Below are 26,246 nucleotides of genomic sequence, written 5' to 3'. Positions count from 1 at the left end.
ATGCTTGACAATAACTAAACCTTACCCTAACCCCAACCAGGTGTCTCTGCGATGCCCAACCAAACCTAACCTAAGCCCTAACCACAACCACAGAGGGCAGTGGTACGGGAAACAGTATTTGAAGAGGAACCAGACTTTGACTTCAGACCTACAGCGCATTGATTCCTCTCACATCCCCACCTGGCCTTGACAGACTGAACTGTTTGCTTCGACTTTTCCCACTTGAAAAACTCAAAAGATTTTCTTTTTTCGTTAAATTTCATTTTCACTAAAACATATTTCATAAAGTGTAATAATTTTGTCTGACATAACTGGAAATGCTTTTTATTTCAGGCAAGTGAAATTTGTTATCTTTGGGCAGAGCCAGGCTAGCTGATTCCCCTTGATTCCTGTCTTTATGCTAAGCTAGCCAGCTGCTGGTTGTAGCTTTATATTTAGCGTACAGGGACGAGAGTGACATCAATCTTCTCATCAAACTCTCTGCAACAAAGCAAATAAGCAGACTTTCCAAAATGTAAAACTATTCCTTTAATTAACTAAAATAAGACCATAAAAAGTGATTTTCTGCTGCTTTCTGATAGTCTTTCCTTCTGTTTTTGAAGAGAAAGTCATTTAACACTCCAGGTGACATCAGTCTAAGCGACTGCTGCAGACACCCCCCCACCCAAAAAACCCCACACGTCTCATTTTCATTTCTCACATCCTCACAGTCTTACTTCCTCCATTCACCTTCCGAACATCTCCACCACCTCCACCCTTCCCTCTCGTTCACTCCTATTATCACATTTCTCTTTTTCCTCGTCGTGCTGCTCACGCAGTCTCACACATTCTATTTTTTCTCTATTTCTCTTTCTGAGACTTTTCCAACAGCTTACAGTCTGTTGTATACGAACCCGGCCTTCTGCCCTCGTGATCTTGTTATCTTTGTTTTAATCTCTCTCTCTGACACACGTTACACTCACAATGATGTAATTCAAGCAACCACACCCTCTGTGAAAGGGTCTTACTGTTATTTTGGGTTAAATGTGAATGAAACCTAGATGTTTTCCACTTTCAGAGTCATAACTTTTATATGCTTCAGATTAACAATTATTCGACCCTGCTCTTTGAGCAATGTCAGATACTAGCAGAAAGTGTCTACAAAAATTTTAAATTTAAGCGACTGTGTTTTCATTTGTACGCATGCTTACGGCCATGAAAAGATTCTTTGGCCACAAATTTATTTGTTGTGTTTCTACAGAAAAGACTAACTTCCTGTTCCCTGCCATCAATCGTTGGGGACTGTTATTCCCCGACTTGAACCTCTCAGGCAACATTTCTTCCCAGACACCATCTCCATCAGGACGGCAGCCTTTTTTAATAACTTGCCCTAATCTTGACCATAAAAGAATAGTTAATACATTTTGGGAAATATGCAGCTTAGAGTGTAAATATGGCAGATGCATCCAATACAAAGTTTAAAGTTAGCACAAAGAGAGGAAAACAAGGGGAAACAGCTAGCCTGGGTCTGTCCAAAGGTAAAAAATTAACATGTCATAGCTTGTTTGCTTGATCCGTACAAAACCAAAGTGTAAAGACGACATGTTGTGTTTTAATGGGAGGTAATGTTCTGGACTATTTGTTGGCCAGGGGGAGTGACTATTCCTTTAAATTCATCACTTTGTCAATTATGTGGTAGTTAAATGTCAACTGTCTTATCAAGCTAGATTTGGCTTTGAGGGCGGTGTGTCCTGAGTCCTTGAGAAGCAGATACATTTATATCTGCTGAGAAAATAACTATTTATTTAAACAAAAAACTGTAAAGAAAAATGGGGCTCTTACTTTATTATTCCCATAGTGGAGGCCTTTTTAACATTAGAAGACATTTTAACTGTAGCAGATACAGCCTGAGTCATGACATGGCTTTTCTACCTTGAAAACAACACGTCCAGTATACACATACAGTATACTCCCTCACTCTTTGTCTCTCTCAGCAATATGCAAACAAAGGCAAAAAATAAGCACAGGGGCCAAGTGACACACATACTGGGTCAAAATCACTTAAGCAGACATGCAAAGCAGTGCTGATAAAAGGCCCACTCTGACTTTGATGGTGCAGGGTTCGTTTCCCACTCGCTTTGCACACAGCACCTTTGCATAAATAACTTCAAGTTGCTGACTGAATGAAAAAAAGAAAAGAAAAAAAAAGTGTTCCTGTTTGGCTCCTGCCTGATCCCAGATGGAAAAATGGCTTGATGGAAAAATGTTGCTGGAGCATTTGGACAAAACGGGAAAGAAAATTCTTGCTCACGTGTTTGCATATCATGCCAATGAGCTGATGCATTAGCTGAAAGTTTTTTCTGCTGTTTGGGACACACCAAAAATAGCTTCTTATTCTGAATAAGATACGAGAAAGACATACAGGTTTTCTCCAGCTACCATCCTTCACATCCGCTGCATATTGTCACACCATGTAGGTGTATTTGTATGTTTTTGAGTCTGTGTCTGTATTTGACAGACACCTGCACAACCCCATATTCTCACTTTTTCCAAGCTGTTATCAACGTGTGAACATTGTGCTTTCAACAGCATGTTTCTCTCCCCTATTGTTGGCCTGTTACGAGGGTGAAGCATATGCAGGAGTGTTAGCCTGCGACTCCGTTTGTTCAGCCTGCCTATCACTGCCTTTACAGCAGCTGTTGTTTCGCCTATCAGAGAGGATATGGAAAATAGCAGTCGTGGAATGTAACATTTACTCAAGTACTGTAAATAAATTAAATACAAATCCGAGGTACTTTACAGTAGAGTTTTTCCATTTTATGTAACTTTCTACTTCTACTCCACTACAACTCAGAGGCAAATATTGTACTTTGTACTCCACTACATTTGTCTGACAGCTTGAATTACTAGTTACTTTTCACATTACATACATTTTCATACCCTTCCTGTCCAGTGAAAACCGTGTATCTCCAAATTTGGTGATTTTGACTTTGAATGTTTCTGATAAAGAGAGAAAGTTCTCCTACTTCTTAAGATAAATAAACAATTTACCCCCCCCCCCTCCCGGATTAGCTGGAAAATGCATCAACACAAAGCTGAAAACAGGGCTGTTTGTGAGCTCATGAAAAGTTGACTTTTTAGAGATGCGTGGTTCTCACAGGACAGCGACACTACAAACATATGATGATCTTATAAAAATATGATGCATTGCTGTAGATGAAACTACCCAACAGTATATACAGTAGTTAATATTAGCTCAACCTTCAACATCTACAGCAGTGAAATGCAACATACACATTATTCCAGCAGTAATATTAATCCAGAAACATCATATATGTTCATTCATAAAACACTGACAGGGACTATTTTTCTGCAGAATGAGTACTTTCAGTTTTGATACTTCTATTTATCATCAAAATAGTGAAAAATGCCCATTACAATTTCACAGACTGCAAGTTAAAAACACATTCAAAAAGACATTCAGCTTATATCATAGAAATCAAGAGAAGAAACAAATCTTCACATTTGAGAAGCTAGAACCAGAAAATGTTTTGCATTGTTTCTTGAAAAATTACTTGAAACAATTGATTATCAAATCAGCTCTAGTCACCAATATCCCCATTGACCACAGCCTCTCTTCTGTCAATGAGGAAAATAAAGATTTTTTTTACAGTCACGTTAAGTCTGCAAATGGTGAGTATTTGATATAAAAGGTACACTCTGGGTGGAGTATCACTTTAATACTAATTCTACCACCAAATTCACAAATTTTCTCCCTTTCTGTCACATTTTTATCCATGTTAAGACTTTTGGTCCTCACAATATATAGAAATACAAGAGCATAAACACACACACACACAACATTCACACCAACATACATAAATGTACACATACACATAAACATGTTTTGGGTATTTTAGCAAAACTTAATTTCTTTAAATAAGAAAATTTCAAGTAAATTCAGTTCAAAAATAATTTCACAGAGCGACAAACTAGCACACAAACATGAAGACACACACACATGCGCATGCGCGCACGCAAACACGCATACACACAAACACACACATACAGACAGACACACAGTTGCACAGCAGGCCTTGGTCCGGATGCCGGCATTCTCCACAGTGATAATGGGGCTGTATCCCACTGTAATGTACAGTTCACTGAGGCTGGCTCTGCTCCAGAAGGAGAGGCAGTGAGGAAAAGGAACAGGATGCCATAACCTCGCCTCACACAGTAGACAAGAGCCACAGCTGCAGACACACACACACACACACACACACTCACAAGGATGCCTGCATCAACCCACATGAATGCTTGCATCTACAGAAAAACAGACACGCTCGACATATCTGTACATGTTTTCATGAAACATAGAAACAGACATGGGCATGCTCAGAAACACACTTGCAAGCACGCACGTACAGTTTTGTGCACAGCGGCCACTACATTCACCGTAAAAACACAACAAAACTGGTCTCACACTGACATCACACATTTACACGAAACCTTACATAAAGTACACTTCAGAAAGAGTGTTGGCTGTAATCATGCAGCTCCACTGTCTGACAAGAGCATAAAGTAAAGGTGGCAGCGGTGTTGGAAGTGGCGGAGGAGGAGAAACTGCCTGTTGTTGTATTTTCAGGGCCTGTGCGACAAGAAATACAGAGGAGCCATGATGTGTGAGAGGATTTGTCGGTGAAAAGTAATATTGTTATTCTGACCTGTTTAGACGAAGAAGCCAAAAAGCCTCCTCTTTGCAGTTCTGCAGCAGAGCTGGTTTACTCCCTCAGAAGCACAGCAGGGGGAAAATGGAGGTTGTAACAAGATCCGCACGACATAGTCAGTGTTAACTTTTCAATTTTTCAAATTTGTAATTAGTTACATGTTTAAATTATAGTTTTGTTATTCAGATTCTTCCTTCAGCTGCTTCACTAATGCAAGTGCAAATGGTTTTAGCCATGCTGGCAGCGTGGCTTTAGGTATGGCAATGTTGGTCAGTCGACCACTTTGGTCCACTAAAATATCTCAACAACTATCGGATGGATTGGCATGAAATCTGCTATAGATATTCGTGTTATACAGACGATGAATCCTAATGACTTTGGTGATCCCCTGACTTTTCCTCTAGCATCACCTTGTGGTTGACCTTCGTGGTTTTAAGTAAAATATCTCAACAACTGTTGGATGGATTTGCATGAAATGTGGTAAACACATTTATGTCATATCTTAGGATGAATTAGAATAATTTTGGTGACCCATTTTTTCATCTAGTGCCATCATCAGGTAACAATTTTATTTTGGTTTATGACTAAATATCTAACAACAACCTCTACTGCAAATTTCTATGGACTCCAATCACCTCACAATTATTAGGTAATACCTTAATATTTTCAGAAACTAAACTTTGCCATCCAATTATCAAATTTCTATGATAAAACTCTTTTTGAAATCACACAGTTAGTAAAATATTATTGAGTTTACTAGGATATTTCTCCTGAAGGACTTTTGATTAGATAATCCAGATAATGAAACCACTAAGTCATGATTTCTACATAGCAAAGGTAAAGTGTTACTAGCAACCGCACCCATTAATGGAGCTTTATATTTGCTCTCTTAACTTGTGATCTCAAGACAAAAAACATTTATTGTTAATGCACAATAATTAAACAATTAATCTGAGATCTTGAGACAAACTGGCTTTAATCCATTTATCTCAATCACCATCAACTACATGTCAGGTGTGCATGCCCTGCCTCCACAGAGCCAAATAATGTAACTAATTGCTCTCAACAAAATCTTTACTGCATAATGATTTGATGTATTGTAATCCTTTGCTGCTCGTTTTTGTATTCCTCTGATGGGTTTTAGTGTCTACTCATAAACACACCTAGCACACACACAAAAAGGCAGTTACACCCAAGTGCACATCTGAGACCTTGGGTTACATAATAACAGTTCTGCCTCTTTGTTTGTCTCATTTTCTGCAGGAGTCAAAATTACTAGGCAGAGGGATAACTTATATTTACTTATATGACGCATAGTCAACATACCTGCTAATACTGTATGACTGAGAATTTCAGTGTCAATACTATAATTTTTGTGGCAAATATTTTTGTGCTGATATTATGCATCTCTCTTTTACGTTTTATACACAGTGATTTATAATTTTCTTCTCATCTTTTTTCTCTTGTCTTTTTCTTCTATAATCTATGGGCCATAAAAAAGTATTTTTGTTCAGGTAGAAACGTTTATGAAATAGCTTTTAAAGCACAAAAAAGGACATTATTCCGAAATATTAAAAGTTCAGGATACAGTATCAATGGTTTAATTTAAAAAACATGCCAGCAAAATTAAGAACACAAATTAAAAATAGAAAGAACATTTTAAAAAGTCTTACAGGATTTACAGGCTTTGGGTACAGTGCCTCTGATCAGGGAGCAACAACCTTCATATTGCTGATATATCAACCTAACCTTAATTATAATGTCTTGCAATCTTTCAAATTTGGAGGACCCTGTTGGTAAAAGTGTTATAATGTTGGTAACAAAATAATTGCTTAACATTCTTCTTTAAAATAACTTAAAATAGGAAAGGACCAGTATGAAAAAGGGTTATTTTGTCAAAGAAGAGAGTCTTGCATTTGCCTGTAAAAAAGTGTGGAAAGAATTTAGAATTACTCTTGATCTTGAACTCTCAGCATTTTAGAGAAGATAAAAGGAAGTGGGCATCATTTTATGAATGTAAATATGTCACATATCTTGTGTCTTGTGTATGTGAATGTATTAATGTTTCATGTTAGCCTGACACCATCCTAGGATAGTATATACTAGCTTATACATCAAGGTATTATTACATGCTTGTGGGTAAGAGAATGTAAACAAAACCTCATGGTGGAAAGCATGACATTAAATAAAGATAATTGTTTAAAAAACGGAAGTGGGCGGAGAGTACATCTATACCCTGAGCCTTAATCTACAGTAACTGCCACTATAAACACAAGAGCTGCTGCTGCTCTGAATCTAAGAAAAAATGTGGAGGAGGGAGACATAAGGGATAAAGGAAGAGGAGGTGTGAGAGAAAAGAGAGGAGGAGAATGAGGTTAAAAAAGAGAGGAAGGAAAGGAAGGAGAGCAGGATGGGGGAAAGAAGAGGAAGGAGAAGAGGACGGAGGGGTGGGGTTTAGTCTGAGTCATCGTCAGTTACAGCCATCATCTGAGCCGAAGGGGGAGAAGAGACAAGACACACACTCACACACACACACACACACACACACACACACACACACAGAGGAGAGGCAATGTTTCATGGCAGCTTCCCCTTCTCTTTTACTAACGGGGACGTGGAGTCAAATGGTCAGGGACTGTGGGCAATGGCTGTCTATATTAGAGCCATTGACCCCTCTCTGACACACACACACACACACACACACACACACACACACACACACACACAAATGGGCCAGACTCCCCAAACAGTCCATTAGAGATTAAACAAGTTGTTCAGTCAGTTTCAGACTCCAGGAGTGACTCAAAATTTCAGATTACTCTGCCTGCTCGTCTGCCTCCTCCCCGCCTCTCTCTTTCTCTTCAACTTCTCCTCTAATGCTCTCTCCGTCTCTCTTTCTTTAGCTCAGTCCTCTCTATTGTTCCATTAGTGGATTAAGCATGCTGGTACCAGGGAGGTAGATGGGTGCAATTCAGAGGAAATGAAACTCAGTCGATCACCCTGCATCGAGGGGACGTTAGACATCTAACTGGTGTACTTTACCTGCCTGCCTTCATCGCCTCTTCACATTACGGCTCTATTATGGATTTCTATAATAACACAACAGTAGATGAATTCACTGCAGGACTCCATGTGCAGTCCTGCTATTTCTTGACCACATTATTGAGGTAATAACTCACAGTTAAATGAGTGTTCCTCTTGGCAAAACCAGACTATGGGGATATTTATGGCCATGCTGCACCTGGAACCTGTTGACTGACGAACGGCAAGAGTTGCACCTCATTCTGTTGAACAAGACTAAGAATTTACAGCAATGCTAGCGGCTCTGTGAGGCTGAATTAAGGCACTGAGGTGCTGGGATCACCAAAGTCAGTGGGATACATCATCTGGAAACCACGAATGTCTGTAGAAAATGTGATGGCAATCTGTCTAAAAGTTGCTGAGAAATTTCACTAAAAACAAAACAATTATCCGGCTGGTGGCAGTAGAGGAAAAGTCAGGGGATCACTAAAGTCAATTAATTAATTAATCCTCTGGCCACCATGGCTATCTGCCAATTTCATACCATAATTTACTGAGAAAACATCCTTTTTCAGATACGTGGTACATAGTAATGTTATATAAAGAGCAGTTATGCAGCCATCAAAGTACCCACAATTACATTGAGGAACAACCTCAAGGATATTGCTTTTTCACCATATCATTACCAACACGTGAACTGACTAGGAATTATTACAAGATGTAGTAGTAGTAGGATATCATTGGTTACCAAACCACTTGCCTTAGCAACCAAAACAGCTCACAGCTCTGTCTTCTCACAGTAATTGTCAGTATGGCTGAAATGTAACTTTCATCACTAAGATTGCTTGGATTCAATTAGTGCTTATGTAATACAATCATTAAAAGATCCATTTGCTCTATTACACAACCTTTTTGTCCTCCTAATGTGAGACTAGATGCTGTGTGAGGTCTTTAAAAAGGAACAAGGCAGGGTTATTGTTTCCCTCTCATTTTCTCAATCTGGTGATTCTTTCATTCTTTCTGTCTGCGCTTTGACTTTCCTCTTAATGCTGAAGTAAAATTGACTTTCTTGCTCAATAGTTGCCCATCTGTCCAAACTCTGTCTAAAACACAGACAAGAGACAATATGAGAATCAGTGCAGTGCTGTGATGAATGATATTTCTAATCAATTGTAATGCCAGCTAAGCTAGCCAAGATCAGATAAGTACTTGGTCAGCTAACATGTTATTTAAATCACACAAATGTCATCATGGAATTTGCTAATAATTTAAAAACCTCTAGTCTTTACTAGTGTTGGTGATGTGTAGTAGCTATGGATTAACTTTCATGGTAAATTAAAGCCACTATGTGTAGAGTTAAAATAAAATAAATAAATTCCAGACTTCACCACCACCTAGTGGTAGAATCAAACACAGCACAGATTTTTCTACAAACAACAACATATGCCATCAAAACTTTTTGAAAGATGCTACAATCGCAAACAAATCCTCCAGATAGTGGCTTTAACTTTATCTATTGGGATTAATGTGCCACATTAACCTTAATTTAAAATGGAATAAATTACTGAATGTAGCTACATTCACACACAACAATCATTTACTGGCGTCTCTCCACCAGATAAACCTATTTTAGCAAATACCAGCACATAGACAATGTTTCACTTGACTTCCAAAATGGCATCAGACAAGTGAAAATATACTGTAGCATTTACATTCCTAAACTGTGTGTTTGCCTTTAAGCTTTGTCCCTGGGTTGTAGGTTGCACATGTAATAAAATGTATATGGCTAAGGGCCAAGGTTTAAAGGTTGATACAAATAGTGCTCATTATTTCAAATATACACAAAGAGGACTAACAAGGTAACAAATATTCTTGAAAACTATGATTCTTCAATGATTTCACCTTTTAAACCCCACAACACTCCCAAAGCAAGTCATCTGAAAAGAGAAGGCAGGCAGGTTAAAGCAGTTTTTAAGCACTGGGACAATTTCAAAACGGACTGAGCAAAATGTAATTTTAACTCATCAATGAGAAGATGTTCCAAACATTGAATACTGTGCTGCAAAGAAAGAAACAGATATGGGACCAGACTGAAAAGGGCATATGTGGCTTGTGGGCTGCTCGTTGCCCACCGCGGGTTTAGTTTCTCCTAAAACTCTGTGAAAAGGTATTACATTAAAGCTTCTAGTCAGGGCTTTGTGTAATGGTACAATGCATTAGTGCAAGCTGCACTACCTCAAGCACTAGGTGGGTACACAGGTCCCCAGAGGGTTACATAAACAACATACACAGAGAAAGATTGACGCTTGCATCGCATTTGATCAGTTTGAGTTGAAGCGGAAAGAAGGTACACGTGTGTGTGTACTTTGTGAAATTTTCATCTCTGTGGCGAGGAGGTTGACGTGATTCCTGAGGCTTTTTCAACCACACATATAGTACATGAACATACACACACAATCCTGAACACACATGCACTAGAGAAGGGGATGGGGGTAATGACATTAGGCAGGCAAAGATATGTTCTGGGCTTCAAATGATGAATTCAAGAAGTAAACTTCCTGTTCTAGACGGATGACATGGATGGATGCTCTTAGTTGACACAGCTGTGTGAACAAACATCAGGAAATGTCAAGAACAGGCAAGATTTTAAGCTAAAACATGTATTTCACAAGCTTGTTATTCTCCAAAAAGAGGGCACCAACCAAAAATCTGCCATAAAACATGTTCAAACAGTCTTTCATTAAGTACATAAGGACAACATTTGGTCTAATTTAGGGTGGCATGAAAAAGCGACCGCTCTGAATCACCTCAGCAACACAAAGTGTCTTATCAAGGCACTCATGGCTCATCAGAGCAACTGTTATACCTCCTGTACTTTCCACCCACGCCACAAGCTTCTTCATCACACACACACACACACAAATATCCCTCATCATCCAAAGAGCAGATGAAGAAGCGCAAACATACACCAGACCCCCCAACGGGCACTGCCAGCTTCTCCACAGCGCCACAGGCTGAGTGCTCGTCTGTTACAGGACAAAAACTGGCCAAAAAGTTAGTTGTGTTTTACACACACAGATACACACAGACACACACACAGACCCACACACCAGAGTTACTGCAGTTCAGGAGTTTTGGATTCCCATTTTAGTTTAATTTAAGATTTTGAGGTATTTCTAATCTTTTTGTCAGTTATATTGTAATTGCATTTTAAGGCTGTTGAGAGCAAGGACAGCCCTGAAATTTCATAGTGCAACATTTTGAGAAATACATTTATTTGCTTTCTTATCGAGAGTTAGGTGAGAAGATCGATACCACTCACATGTCCGTACGGTAAATATGAAGCTATTGCTAGGAATTGATTAGCTTAGCACAAAAATTGGAAACAGGGGAAAACAGCTAGTCCTGCTCTCTCCAATTGTAACAAAATCCGCGTACCAGCACCTCTAAAGCACACTAACACATTTAACCTATACAAAAACCAAGGCGTAAAAACAACTCTGACCCAGGATAGCTATTTCTACCTGCTACCAGTCTTTATGCTAAGCAAAGCTAACCACCTCCTGGCTGTAGCTTCATATTTTACACATGGATATGAAAGTGGTATCGATCTTCCCATCTAACTCGCAGCAAGAAAGCAAATAAGCGTAATTTCCAAAATGGCAATGCCTTTCCTTTCCTTTCCTTTCCTTTAAGCGCTTGTAGAAAAATGTTAAATCTGAGACATCAATCTTGGCTGCCAAACAGCATCTTTCTTTTAGGATTGATTTTGACAATGCCTTGTTAATGCCCGGCTGTTCTACAGCTAAACAGTTTCCTTTGGAACTAATTTCTGCCGAAGAAATAGTCCCTATGAAAACTGTTGACACTATTTTCAGCACCATGAACAAAATTCCATTCACCTCAGTTGTATTAATACTACTAAAGGTATACTAAATACTGAATGTGCAATTTTTATGAACAAACCATTTAAATCTCAGATACTGGACTTTCCCCACAAGCACCTGAATGCAGCATGTAGGTTCATTTTTTTAGCTTAGTGAAAGTACTGGAAACCAATGGCTGTCTGGAAGGTACTGTAGGAAATTGACTTAAATGGTAAAGTACTTGTGAATTGTGCTTTTGTGTGTGATCTGTGCAGGTGTAGGTGAGAAGACAATGTTAAATGCATCCGCTCGACACCACTGAGAGAGACTTGAGGGCCTTTGCTGAGCAGTCTCATGATGTTTCCTACTTGACTCCAACTTAGATCAAACAGTGCGATAGCGCTCAGGAAGTGGCGGAGAGTTTGGTGTAATCAAACACTTTTACACTAATGTACACACTAAAAGACAAGAGGGAAAGGCCATTGGATGCAGGGAATCCTGTATCCTGTAACACCTGAAACACACACACTGCAGAACTGCATTCACCTCCCTCCCCTCCTGCTTCAATCGAATCAACTCTTATCAAATCCAATCAGACCCACTGAGGCGTTTCATTTGGACTCAGGCAGCAGAGTAGATTATGCAGATGGACAAAGGGGAATGGCCTGAATCAAAGCGTGCGCGTACTGTATGAGTGTACATGTAAAACAGAGAGAAAGTGAGTGTTAGTGTGTGTGCATATCCACGTGTTTGTGCATGTGTGCGCTTCAGCCCATCTGCACTGTTGCTGTTTGTGTGGCTCTGCCCGTCTGTGTAGGCTTAGGTGTACTGCATGTGTGTGTAGATAATTTCATCTATTATTCTGGCCACTATGAAACACTGCCAGTCAGACAGATTGGGTTTATGAAACATTTCCACAGTTGTGTTAAGGCAGGCAACACCCACAAAACCATGCTAAAGTCGTACCTTTTTACATCCTCACTACCCTGTTAATGCGTTGCTGTTTGACCCCAAAAAGAGGAAATTTGCAAACTCTGCAGCATGTTGTATTTGCACAGATGCAATCACAACGCAGAGCAGATAAACAGCATCAAAAGTGGAAGCAAGCATTAAAAAGTAGCTTTTTGCTGGTGTAGGAGTCACTTGTAGCACAGCAACCAACCGTCCACGCAACCAAGCAGTTGCTGGAGGGATTAAATCAGTGTTTTTTGTCCAGGTTGCAGCCTGAGAGACAGAGGCTTAACCTTTGTGGCATTGGGGAATTTAAAATAAATCATTGCACATGCTTCAGATATTCAAACACTGTATCAAGGTAAATCTCTCCTTCAGGTTAAAAGCCTGATAAATTGTGACTAGCAGCTCATTTCCTCTTCCAAGGAACATATACATGGTTTTTTATGCTAATTCCCAAGTAAACATCAACATAATCATCTTGCCAAATACACTAACCTGCTAATGAAATGGTACATATCCATATAGGCTAGTGGGTGGAGTTGGATAACAAAACCCACCTAACAGCATCTTCTGTAATGTATCTATAATACAAGAAATCTGTGACAGGAAATAAAAACTGATTATAACCCGGTGATGTAACTGAAAATGCAGACTTCCCCTTTAAGGCATTACTTCCTGTTTGCCCAAGAGCAGAGCATCCAGTGCTCTGACTGAGTAGACACAATAAACAGTTTGTTATAGACATTTATAAAACAGTGGGGGAGGTAAGCTTGACTTTGGGTGCTGGTTTCACTCTTGGCCCACTCCTACTCTGTCCTGTTTGCACAATCACTTCCTGTAACCCCAATGACTGAGACCGAGACATCAGGCTAAGGTTTCCTACACCAACCTCACAGTTGTGAATATTAGGGCTGTATCTGAATCAGAATTTTCCAAGCCAGAGTTATCACCCTTCACTATTTCCATTACAGTTAGTTTTGTAGTTTATAACCTGCCATGCTGTAATACTGCATGGCTCTGTGTACAATGACACAGCTAAAAGAAGTGCAGTGATTTGACTGACAAATGAGGTTCAGCTCAGTGGCTTCTCAACTGATGATTCATATCATTGAAGTTTAGGCGGCAGCCTTTTAAATCTAGTGGGAACCAAAACCTTTGAGATAATAAGTCAATTAAACATCAAAGATGTGTGTATTTAACCTTTATTTAGTTTGGCAGTTTGTTAATAGACAGTCATTAATAGGAAAAAATACATGATTTCCTAGATCACTTTTGGAGTGCTGTTTTAATGCTACATATACCAACTGCCTGAATATTTGTAGTCTGAGGATTATTCCATAATGTTATCGTTATCTGCATCACTTCAAGCTTTGCATTTGTTCTGGGCTGCAGGAATACAATGCAAATTTTGTTAGTTCTAACCTCTAAATTGTTTTGCGTGTCTAGAACATGTGTGTTTGTTTACTTAAAGAAACATTTTCCTGTTGAGTTAAAAAGTGGCATCTGCTTCAACAGTTTAATCTGTAAATGGACACCTAAAACATAGCTGGGAAAAGTGGGCAGCAGCAGAGGACGATGTAAGCGAGCAGCCGTAGCACAGATTACAGGCAGTGATGTAACGCAGCGTAATGACACTGACCATCTGTAACTCATAGCTTCCTGAGAGCGTGGTGCACACATGGTGAAAGTAAACAAACGCGCAGCAGGGAGAGAGATGGGAAACAAAAGGCAGGGATGGTCTGACAGTGACATATCTGTTCCCCCTGTGTACCAGGATGCATGTGATCCTTTCAGAGTGACGGCGAGGCTGCTCTGCTGAAAAACACAGGTTGTTTTCATGATATCCGAGTCCCTACTTTCAGACCACACCCATTTTTGTTGGTGTCCAGCATGATGTGATCTTAACTACCCAGGCTGCTGTGTTGACATGCATTGTTGTCAGATCAGGCTGATGGGCTTTATTAAATATCAAATGTCTGCCTGTCATTGTCGTCGACACCTGATGTAATGGAGGTTAGCCTGGCTCTCATGATGATATACACTGACAACAATGCAGTCCTGTGGTGAATCCTCAGTCCTAACAGTAATAAAAATATAGTTTTTTTTTAAAAAGTGATTATTAGCAAAATCAGTGACAACATTTTTGTTCTTCAAAGACAAAGATTTAATAGAGAGAGCTACATATATCAAATCTGGTTTACTCAAAGTGGACTCTGGTGTAACAAAAAAACATACAAAAACAAAATCCAGGACTCTCTTCATACTAAAGGTTTAAAAAGCTCTCAGTCAACTCCACTGACAGTTGTATGAAACTTTGTGATGCCCCCTGAGGAAAGCCAATGCCAAATGCATCGAGGCATTCAAAGTGTTTTTGACAGGTACACTATTTTTTCAACAAGCTAATGGAATAACTCTGCTTGTGCATTTCTTCTAAAAAACTTACAAAGCTCATAATGGTTGGGCCTGAATTCCACAAGAAAATTACAAACACTGCAGTACCGCAAGAGGTTAACTTTCAAGCCTCAATATATCTGTGTGCGAAATCAAATTCATTTCATTAATTCTAAATTTTGTTTGTGCATGATGTCAAACTTCTACACTGTGAAAATGTGTTTATTACAAAGTACACAAAAAAGTTATTTTCAGTCAACGTAGACGATAGCTGGCTACATAAGCTGACCTGTAAACTGGGACGTGACCTATTTTACTATATGCTGCGCTGCTGCAGTTTACTGAACTAGTGTGCAAATTCTACTTTCTTCATGCTAATGCTTAGCCATGCTAATGCTAGCTAACCAGCTGTCACCTAATGTCAAGAAACATAAACAGCATGAGCAGATGAATTAGTGTGCAGACGTTGCGTTTCTGCTCTTGTCTGGGATGAAACAGATTATTAAATTGCTGTACCTAGTTGAAGGATAGGTGACACTTCACAGCAATATGGAATAACCTGTATTTTTATCCATGCTAGCGGAATGGCTCTAGGGATGGCAATGTTGGTCTGTTGGTCAGTCTTTCAGTTCTCCACTTTGTTCCAGACTGAAATAACTCAACAACTATTGGAGGGATTGCCATGAAATTTTGTATTTTTGGACACTGAGGGTCCCCAGAGGACGAATCCTACTGACTTTGGTAATCCTCTGACTTTGCCTCTAGTGCCGCCAGGAGGTGACGTGTTTTGTTTTTAGTCTTGACAACTATTGGATGGATGATGGATGGCCGTGAAATTTGGTGCCGAAATCCATGATAGTGCCAGCCTTGCAAGTGGTGCAGGTGTTTTAGTATTCTTGTTTAACTGTTGGTACATGTAGGTCTATAAATATGATGTTTCAAAAAATTTTTAGTCCTGCTTCATTCTGGAAAAAAAAATTTTTAATCATGAATCATCCCCAATTGCCCAGCTCTACTTTTGCAAGATGACATCAGTGAGCTACACATTGCATGCTGGTGTTTACCACCCTGGCCTCTTATGTTTCACACCAAATGAAACCAAAAGGGAGAAGAGAGGAAATAGATCAGATGTTGGTGAGTCCAACTTTGATTCCTCATTTCCGGTGGTTGCAGAAGTGACCGTACTCAACACCAGACTCATTTTGAGTGTGCGGTCAGGAGATTTTCTTTGCATACTAAAAATATCCTTTTAAGATTTTGGTTGTTAGGCTGAAAACAGAAGCTACAATTTGTTTCTTATGGTTATGGTGAAGTGACTAAGTCTATTCTATTGTCTGTTGTCTGGAATGTGTGACAACGAACAGCTTGCTGAGAAGGGAATCGAGAAAGTCCATGCTAAAAAAAACCTGACATGTTTTTCTTTTGTTTTGATTGTTTCAAGTTGCACCAGTTTAACGCTGATCTTCCCGAAAACTGTGTTTGACTCAGCGCCTGCAAACAGTCAACCACAAACATTCCCCTGGCGGCGGCGAGGAGACAACCGACACCACCGACACGCAGAGAGGAAGTGAACCTGAGAGAGGAAGCACATTTCTGCTGCGCTGCCCAGTTTTTTTTTTTTTATCCGTCCGAGAAGACAGATCGATATGTATCTGGGAGGAGAGGAGACCGGCTCCCAAAAAGCTGAGTCAAGGCGCACACACACACACACACACACACACACACACACACACACACACACACACACACACTTGTACTTGTATACTTGTGAGGACCTAACCATCAAAACTGCTTGCTAAACTTCCTTTCCCTGAGTTAAACCTAAAACAAAATCTTATACTGGTCCTAAAGTTACGTCTTAGCCCTCAAACAGACTTTTTGTGGAAGTCAAAACATCCTCACTTTTCAAAAAAGTCCTCATACACACACATTCAATGCACGGATTACAGGGACACTTTACTGTTACTAGCACTTTATGAAAGACTCTAAGCTTAACTAGAATTTACTACTGTTTCTGAAACTTGCAGTTTCAATAAAATAAAGTTGACTTCTTTATTCTACATTACTGGGATTGTTTAACAGCTTGTAAAAAGTGCACACTGTAGGGGGATAATATGACTGGAATGCAGCCTCACAGGAAATGAAGTGACAGCTGTCATGCTGTACAAGTGTCACACTGTGCAGTATGTGGATGTATGCACTGTATGTGTGTGTCACATAGGGTCAAGATGCAAGGGAAGGACATTGATCAAACACATGTACAGCATATAAATCGCTTAAAGTGATAACTGATCTGAAGAATAGATCAACAGAAAATTAATTAGCAATTGTTTTGATAATTGATTAATCGTTTAAGCAAAAATGCTAAACCTTTCCTTTGACCCTTTCTTTGTCTTATGTTAATGTCTCCGTTGGTCAGAACAAACAAGCCATTTGATTACGTAACCTTGGGCTCTGTGACATTGTGATCAGCATTTTTCACTGTTTTCTGACATTTTATAGACTGAATGAGAAAATAATGATCGCATTAATCAATACTGAAAATAATCCTTCGTAGCAGCCCTTCTTAAAGTAAGAAAAAAAACAGACTAAACAGGGTTCTGCATTGCAAAATACACTAAAATGTGTCAAAATAATCAATCACAATGGCTTTCACTACTTTATGTTTAGCGCTCCCATTCTATTTATTGTGCAAATATGAGTTCCTAAGAATTTACACTTATTTTAGGCAAAACAAAAGCTATTTTCACCTTTAACAGAATGTCTTAACTTCACAAAACAGGCCTACTTTCCCCATCTTGCTTCTTTTATACTTTGTGTTAATGGCTATTTATGTCTTATGTACCACACTTTGAGTTGCTATACAAAAAAAAACTTGTCTTGCCTTTTGCAAATTCTAGATTATAGGCCTAAAAACATTCTATATGAATATTATAGGAATACTTTTGTGACACTATCGGGGGATTAATAAACAGACAATACAGGGATACTAGGTAATATAAACCAGCTATTGGTGAGAGAGAGGAGTACTAGTCACGCCCATCCCTCCCAGCACACTTGCACTCATACAGTATTGTCAGGCCAGACACATCCATTCATAAAAGACCCATCCCTTCCCCATCCGCTCACACACACACACACACACACACACACACAGCCATCCCGGACGGTCACAGTTGGTCGCCTCTTTCCTCTGACTGAATTTTGTGTGGGTTTAGAGATAATCTGATAATCAAAAGACCTGCAGTGATCCTTACAAATACAGATATGGCCCAGTAAAAACACACAGACAACAACCGCTCATAGGCTAATTATTGTAAATAAAGCAACTTCTTAGGATTCAACAAGAGAACATATATTATGGGAATATTTGACTAGGAAGTAATGAAAAGGACTCTGAATAGTGAATGACTACAGCCACACTAAACCCAATCCAATTAGTTTAATCAATGGTGTGTTAAATGCCCTCTTGAGAATGTGAAATTCATCAACTCCGCGCTTAGCAGTCAAGTTCATGACTGAGTCGTGTCAAGTCAACAAGGCATTGCACATTTCACAGGGCTTGTTACTTCACAGCCCATTTTACAGATAGCCTACAAAACATTTCTATACATATAAACAAACAAACACACACACACACACATATATGTAAAACATTACATATATATATACTGTATAAACATTACATATATATATAAACATACATACATATGCTACACTTAACTTGACAGTACATGCACTATTACTTATATTATTAAATTGTATTATTATACCACACATACTTATCATCAACCGGTAATCCACTTCCCACTTTGTACTTTACACATATTTTAATTTTATACTTATATCCACTTGGTACTTAATTTATCTTGCCTGTATTATAGTGTATTATATTTGATTGCTTAGTACTTCTATTCCTGTGTGCACTAAGGTGATAGTGAGCAGCTGAAACAAAAGAGTTTCCCCTCTGGGATCAATAAAGTATTTCTGATTCTGATATATATAAACATACATGCATATATATAAACATACATACATTTAAAAACACACACACACACACACACACACACACACATTATATGTATCTATATATATCTATATATCTATATATATATATATATATATATATATATATATATATATATATATATATATATATATATATATATATATATATATACACACACTCTTATAGCCTATATAAATCCATAAGGGCCCTGAACGCCCCATTTCTGTAACTTTTTCCCTCTGTGTAATTGGCCTATTTGATGCCAAAACAAGCAGGAAAACTAAATTTTACAGGCAGGCTGTGAAGTAGGCGAGTCTCTCACACAGCCATCATGTAACGGTATGCGAGGAGAGAGATTATCCATATCCATGACTGGAGGAGGCTGCATGACTCTCAGTACGGTCCAATTCATGAACTACACCCTTGAGATTTGTGTCTTAAAGAAATAGCATCCCAAAAAAGCGGTTTGCATGAGAGAAATGCAGAAAAAGTGAGTTAAACAGAGATGTACTCACCCCGAGCGCAGCAAAAATGAGTCAGCTACAGACAGCGAGAGAGATGAGGGAGTCTGCGGGAAGATAATCTCCTCTGGATCTCACAGAAAGCAGCTCTGTGGGAATTTAATTTCGGTTTAAGCGAGGACAGACGTGCCGCAGGAAAAAGTCCACTCGGTCAGTCTCGGTGGGTTCGGTTCACTTTTGCGGTTTCAAATCGCTCAGTGGTGGATTTGAGTCTGTTTTATCAGCGTGGGGGAAACGCGACCGTGAAGGGGACACGGGTGAGATGAACTGTCAGTCAGTGTTTGGAAATAATAAATCAGGAATGCCGTGTTTAGGATGATCGTGGTTTCTCTCTCTGTCCGTGTGCTTCGCTGTCCGCTGCTCTGTCACCGGCTGCTGAAACGTGGAAACGCTTTTTTTTCTCTCTCTCTCTCTCTCTCTCTCGGTCACGGCTAAGCAAGCTGTTTGATTCGTCCAGAGATCTTCTATTGAAAACAATGGCTCACTCTCTCAATAAACCCCAATCAAAAAACTTGGCCAAATTCTGTTTCAAATAACTTAATTTTTTCTGTTAAAACACCTATGTGGGTGACACCAACTGTTGCACAAGAGGCGGGAGTGTACATGCATTAGCCTAATACATTTTAAAAAAAGGAGACCTGATCTGAAAGGGGACAATCAGACCCAATCCAAATGGACCGGAGGATAATTACGAGCAGATAACAAGCGACCCCAATCGGAACAGAGCATCAATGCATTTCATTAGCCGGAGGCTGGTTTACCATCTCGGCAGTTGGGGTTTAGGGTGTTGGAGCCTATCCCAGCATGCATTGGGAAAACAGTAGATAAGCATCCTGAACAGTGCATCTCAGAAGGTGAAACACACTTCTGTCCACAAACAAAAACATGGGGGGAATATGCAAACTGCACACATTTTACCCAAGGTGTTGAAAAATTACTTCTGCAACTGAAACTAATCAAGAGCCAATTTTTTTCTCCTTGCCTGACATTTGATCCTCAGGAAAAAGAACAGAGTGAGAGCTCTGTCTGACCTCCTCCCTCTGATTCCGCATTTTCTCAGAACCTGGCACACACTCAGACACACACACACACACACACATATGCGCACACACATTTTTCAAAGCTGATGTCACCTCCAGTCCGCAAATCCCTCCTCCTGTTTCTTTCTCTCAATCACAACACGATCCAAAACACCAGCGCCCAGCCCACCCACCCTCCAACCCCAACTCCATTATTTTAAAAAGTGACAGTGAGCCAACAGGAGCTGTGCTGCTGAGTGTTGATCCCTCAAATGAAGTTAAATCATCCACCAGTTTTCTCTTCTCTGTCCTCCTGAAAGAAAAGTTGCCCTGTAGTCCAATTAAAATGGATACTAGTGGGGAAAACAGGACTGTACTCATTAAGAAATATCATCATAAGTCATCCATATGACTGTTTCAGATTTCTAAGAGGTACAGTAGAAAACATGCAGTCAAAAACTTGTCTTCGAGATGGCCAAAATATGAAAATGTTGCTTTTTTTCCTCCAAAAGAGCTACAGTAAGAGCAATACTTCTATACTCTGGAATACATTGGCGATTGTACCTGTATAGCTTTGAACTTTTACAGTTTTTATGTCCAGGACACCCAGAAAGACACATTGACCCCAGTTTCATGAGATTTTGTCCCAACAAACCTGATTTGAGGAAAATCATTAATGTCAGTTATGGTTATATGCCATTGCAAAGTCTATTCTGTGGCAATAAAATTGGTTTACTTATACTACTGTATCTAAATTGTGTGTGGCATTAAACTAACATATACATCACCTAAATTTCCAAACCTATCACCTGAGAAGAACGTCAGTATTGGATTTGAGATCCAATGCTAATGCTAATGTTTTACATTCAATATGTTATAACTTTAAGAAGTATACAAGGAATAACAAGTAATATACTGCATATATATTTCCCAGAATTCCTCTTCACAATGCCCAGAGAAGATTCCTGAAGGTGTTCCATTCAGTTTTTGATTTTGGGAGTCAGTGGAGAGAATCATAGCAATGGCTACAGAGAGAGAGTGAGAAAAAGAGAGTTTCCAGTAAATTAAAATGAGCATTACTCTATGTGATTACCAAAACACAACATTTCTTGTGTCTGCATTGCATTCTGGTCTACTGAGGCTGCTGTAAGTGCATCTTTTCTTATGGATTTCTAACTGAATGAGTGTTGAACGTTGTAAATGTTGTAATGTAAAATTTTGGGTGAGTTTAGAAAGAGTCACTGACACCGAAATACAACATTTATTGTTGATTTGAGCTTGGAGATTCTTTCATGACGTCAGGAGCACATATCTGTGGTTGAAATATTCTAAACCTAAGTTTCCCTTACCAGCTTTTGACCATATCCCATTGCCTTCTTAAGCAAACAAAACTTGTTTAGGTGTTTACTGCTGATGTTTCAGTTTGCAAAAATGTGTGGACTGTTGGAACACTAGTTACTGTAATATAAAACTTTTGGCAGACAAAGCCTTTTTCAAGGTAAGCCAGTCATAAAGTCAGTGGGTTGTAGACCACTACAACCCACATAGCTGAAAATTGATGCTCTTTTGTTTGCTGGAAAGATCTTGATTTTTTTGTAGATTTTTCCTTGAAAGGCCCAGCTGCTTTGGCTCTTGTGAACAGTCTTTAAGTGTAACTTAAACCCTGAACGTTCACAGGTGTTGGAGACCAAAGTGGCCACAACCACACATGAAGCCACTGAAAGAAATGGTTCTGCTTGCAGCTTCATTGGGCTAATGACTTCTAATGGTTTCACATACCTCAGGTTTGTGTGAATTTGTGGGTTTTCCTTCCACTTGTAAGTAGACTGTATAAATTGTCACTGAGGTCAGAATATCCAAACAGATAACATGAATACAATTCTAAAGAAAAGTATGTTTTAAAGTACTGTACAGAACGATTGAGTTGAAGTGTTTTTTACCTTTTATAATATTTTCTTCTTTTCATTTTGATCTGGGGTGTGCAGTAGCACATGGTTTTGAAATAAGTCACCCTGAAAACTATTTCGTGGTCTGGACATTTCCTAAAATATGTTGTGCATCTCATGACCTTCAGTCTTTCAAACTGTGCTTTATTACTCATCAGAAAAAGAGCTGTGACTTTGTAGTTGGTCTGTAACTCATGATGAAGCGGATCTTCAAAATCTTTGCACATGAATTAGACTTTTGTTGTGAGGTTGGTGACCCTGAGGCGAGGATAAAGTCTCCTTTTTAACACAAATGCACAAGCATAAACACACATGCATGCACAAAGACACATTTTCTAGCATATATACGCTGCTCTTGGTAAAGTATCCAACCTTTTTGATTTCGATTTTTTTAATGACTATATTTTATTTTATTTATGATATTGCTGCAATTCCAAAGGCAACAACACATTTGGCAAACAGCAGCAGAATAGTTGGCTGAATGTTTAGATGCAGATGAACTTTAGGACTCTTACTCACATGATATGAAAGAAGAGATGGGATCAGTATTTCCTGGGGCGGGGAAGAAAACTGTGATATACTGTTATACTTTACGTAAGGGGTTAATGCGACTCACTTTGCTCATTTGAATCGTTTCGTTTAGTTCAGTTAAAAGATTCGTTGTCACTGACTATGTAGTTTGTGTACTTTTTTCTAAGCCACACATCATTTCATCACGCTGTTTTGTTTGGGGCTGATTCTGACTGTCCTCGGTTCAGTGGTAAGTTTAGTCTGTTGCTGGCTCAAACTATTACATTCAGTTCAATACAAAACTAGGTCTATGAAAGCAGTGTTTATAAGGTTAACAGCTCAGCAGCCAAACATTTGCGACAGATTTATCACATCATGATCGTTCCTGTGGCTTTCGCTGTCTCTTAATAAGCATTTAATGAAGAAGTGATGTACTGTGTATCATAGTTGAGCTGACAACATCGCTCTCACTCACCAGTGAGGCTGGCTCCACTGCTAAAAAGTACTGATTCGGTCAGTCACAATGGCGATTCAGTATAGTAAGCACAGTTTGAAGATTTGGTGACTCGTTCGTACATCTACTGAACACCTAGCTTTCTACTACGGGATGAATTTCAACTGTTGATAGCACCACTACCGCACTCATGTATCGTACTGATCAGGTCGTATTGCACTTTAATTATATTCCTTATAGTAATTGTATTTACATTCTGTCATTTATTTTGTGATATATAGCGATAGTGGGCCATCGCCCACCGCCATGCAATCAACACATTTACATTCTTTTATTAATTGTAAGTGCATTTCCATCCACCTGTTTTTATGTGCCTTTTCAATTTGTGCATAAAAAAGCCTCAGTGGAAACACCAGAAATTCCAAAACAAAAAAGTATCACAAAAAAGTTTTTACGCTTGGCTGAGGGGGAGAGGTGGAGTTGGTGTATCAATAAAAATGAAATGTGACAAAATGCAATGGAAGCAGACTTAGCGAATAAATCATGACGTACATGAAGCATGTGACTTAAATGTTACTCAAACTTTCGTTCAGCCAAAGAGATGAAAAATGGCAGCAGACAAAAACATTTAAAAAAGAAATTTAGCAAAGGCATCCAATTAAATATTGTGAATGTTGCTCAACACAATGATCACTGCAGCTGTTAAAACAAGGTCTTCACACAGTCAAAACTTCCTCTACCTGTGACCAGCTAAATGAAATGGAGTCCTCTCACTGGCTGGTTTCACTGAAACAATAAGCATATTGTTGTTAATGTATGCAAATAAGCACACAGTCATTTGCACTGGAGCAACAGAAAATGCTCTTTGGACTCACAATGACACAAATACACACGCATCCACTGTTGCCTATTAAAATTGATGCTAATTATTCTTTGTCTTTCTTTATGCCTTTAATACAATCTTTTTCACATGTTGTTTAGGGTTAACTTCCCTTTTTATAATTAATAAAAAGAAATACTTATATGCCAACATTTGGCAGAAACCGAATACATCAGTATGAAAGTGAAAAACAACAACATTTTTCTAACTCATACTTCACATGTCAGATATTCAAATAGCTCTCAGTGGGTGATGTATGAGTCAGCTGATGATCTTTGGCTGCCCAGGAGGCCATATGTTGATTAGCGTGCTGGGGTTTATGGAAATGCTCCCAACATTACAAACAGAAAAAGAGCTCACCAACTTTGTCTTGTCACTGAGAATAATGAATGAAGACAGTTAGTATGAAATATTTTCTGTTGTTCTGATTGTGCAACAGTTGGTTGGAGAGTTATTATATTGTTTTCAAATGTTCAACAGGTATAAGCAAATAGATTACTGCTAACATCAGTACATTTGTTCAGGCTTGCTTCAGCAACAAAAAGCTGTCACATGGAGTTTGAACTATAGAAAAGGAAGGTAAGTGGACAAAGGGCACCTTACAGTGCCACTGCAGTGAAGAAAACACTGCCACAGTATGAAGCATTAATCCATTAGCGGTTCTATAAGAATTTTACAACATGCTCAGTTTACAAAAGACCAAATAAAAATCTCATACTGTCCATTTGTGTACTTTCTTTGACCCCTTAAGCCTCAGTGACGGTGGGCTAGTCAGTAAAAACTTCAAACCCAAAGAATGTTTTTTTGTGGAGTGGAGAACACAACGTTTCGAAAGATACCAAATATAAATAGGCTGAATTTTTGGGAAATGTGTATAAAATGATGCACAAGACATCTAGAATACTTTAATTTGATTGTATGATGCAGCCATGAAATAATGGAGTTCCATGTTTGAATATTTCACTCAGTATAAACATCATGTAGCTTCATTGAAGAGTTGGAACAAACTGATACAGAATATTCATTATATGGTATTGTCAGACAACTTAAAGGATAAGGCTGATGATATTATTTATTTGTATTTGCATCAACAAATCCTATTAAAAGACATAAACCAACAATGAATTGATCCTACTAACAAGTATTGTCTGTGTATCCAAAACCTGGAATAGCTTAAACCCTTTGTGCCATAGACCTCCATCATTGTCTAAAACTACTAAACACATCAATGAGCCACACTGTTGCACTGGGTGTCTTGTTCCTTCAGCTTAAACTCACACACTGTAGTGCATTTTGAGTCAATCCTACATTCACCGTCCTGCTGCTGTAAATACACAACAGTGTGTATTAATCCGCAGATGAAAATAGTCCCCAACAAATGCACTATTTACTCCTGTTTGAGTAACATTTGCTTTAGTCTACAGTGCCCAGCGTTTTAGAAAATTACTGAGCCTTTCTTAAAAATGAAACTCCATATTTGGGCGTGTTTTTAAAGATTTACATCATCAGTTATCCTGGAATTAGTTGACAGTAAAAAATAGTATAATGCCAGCCTTATCCTTGAAAAAAAGACAGGGGGAAATCTGATATTCTCAGTCAATTCAAATCAGAAATCAACAGCTCATGTCATGAGTCCCACATGCATATGGCTCATGTAGTTTTAGTCTGAATGGCTGGTAAAGGGTTAGAAAAATATATCTCAGGTAGTCTGAAAAATATTTACATGGACATTGGACAAGTTGCATGTATTGCTGTGTTGGATGTGGTTTTTGCACATAAAATGTACAGAGAGCATGTGTGTATTCGTATGAGTGTGTCTGCATCCTGGGGATGTGGAAGTGGCCGTCCTAACTGACAAACAGGATCCAGATCGAATACAAAGCCAAGCTCTCTCTCTCTCTCTCTCTCTCTCTCGCTCTCTCTCACATGCACATGCACACATACATGTAAATCTGAGTTTGGGTTAAAC

The 26,246-nt window shown here is 38.9% G+C and overlaps 1 protein-coding gene across 1 annotated transcript in view; it reads right to left on the bottom strand.

Moving 5' to 3' along the window:
- LOC122869744 (astrocytic phosphoprotein PEA-15) overlaps positions 1–19,886 on the bottom strand; it is a 58,735-nt gene extending 38,849 nt beyond the window's left edge. The window contains exon 1 of the mRNA XM_044183010.1: positions 19,463–19,886. The gene's annotated coding sequence lies outside the window, so the exon portion shown is untranslated. The remainder of the gene's footprint in view (positions 1–19,462) is intronic.
- Between the last annotated feature and the right edge of the window lie 6,360 nt (positions 19,887–26,246).

Source organism: Siniperca chuatsi, linkage group LG22, assembly GCF_020085105.1.
Source record: "Siniperca chuatsi isolate FFG_IHB_CAS linkage group LG22, ASM2008510v1, whole genome shotgun sequence".
Taxonomy (NCBI): Eukaryota; Metazoa; Chordata; class Actinopteri; order Centrarchiformes; family Sinipercidae; genus Siniperca; species Siniperca chuatsi.
Note: the sequence above shows the minus strand (reverse complement) of the source record. Positions and strands in the feature narration are given on the sequence as shown.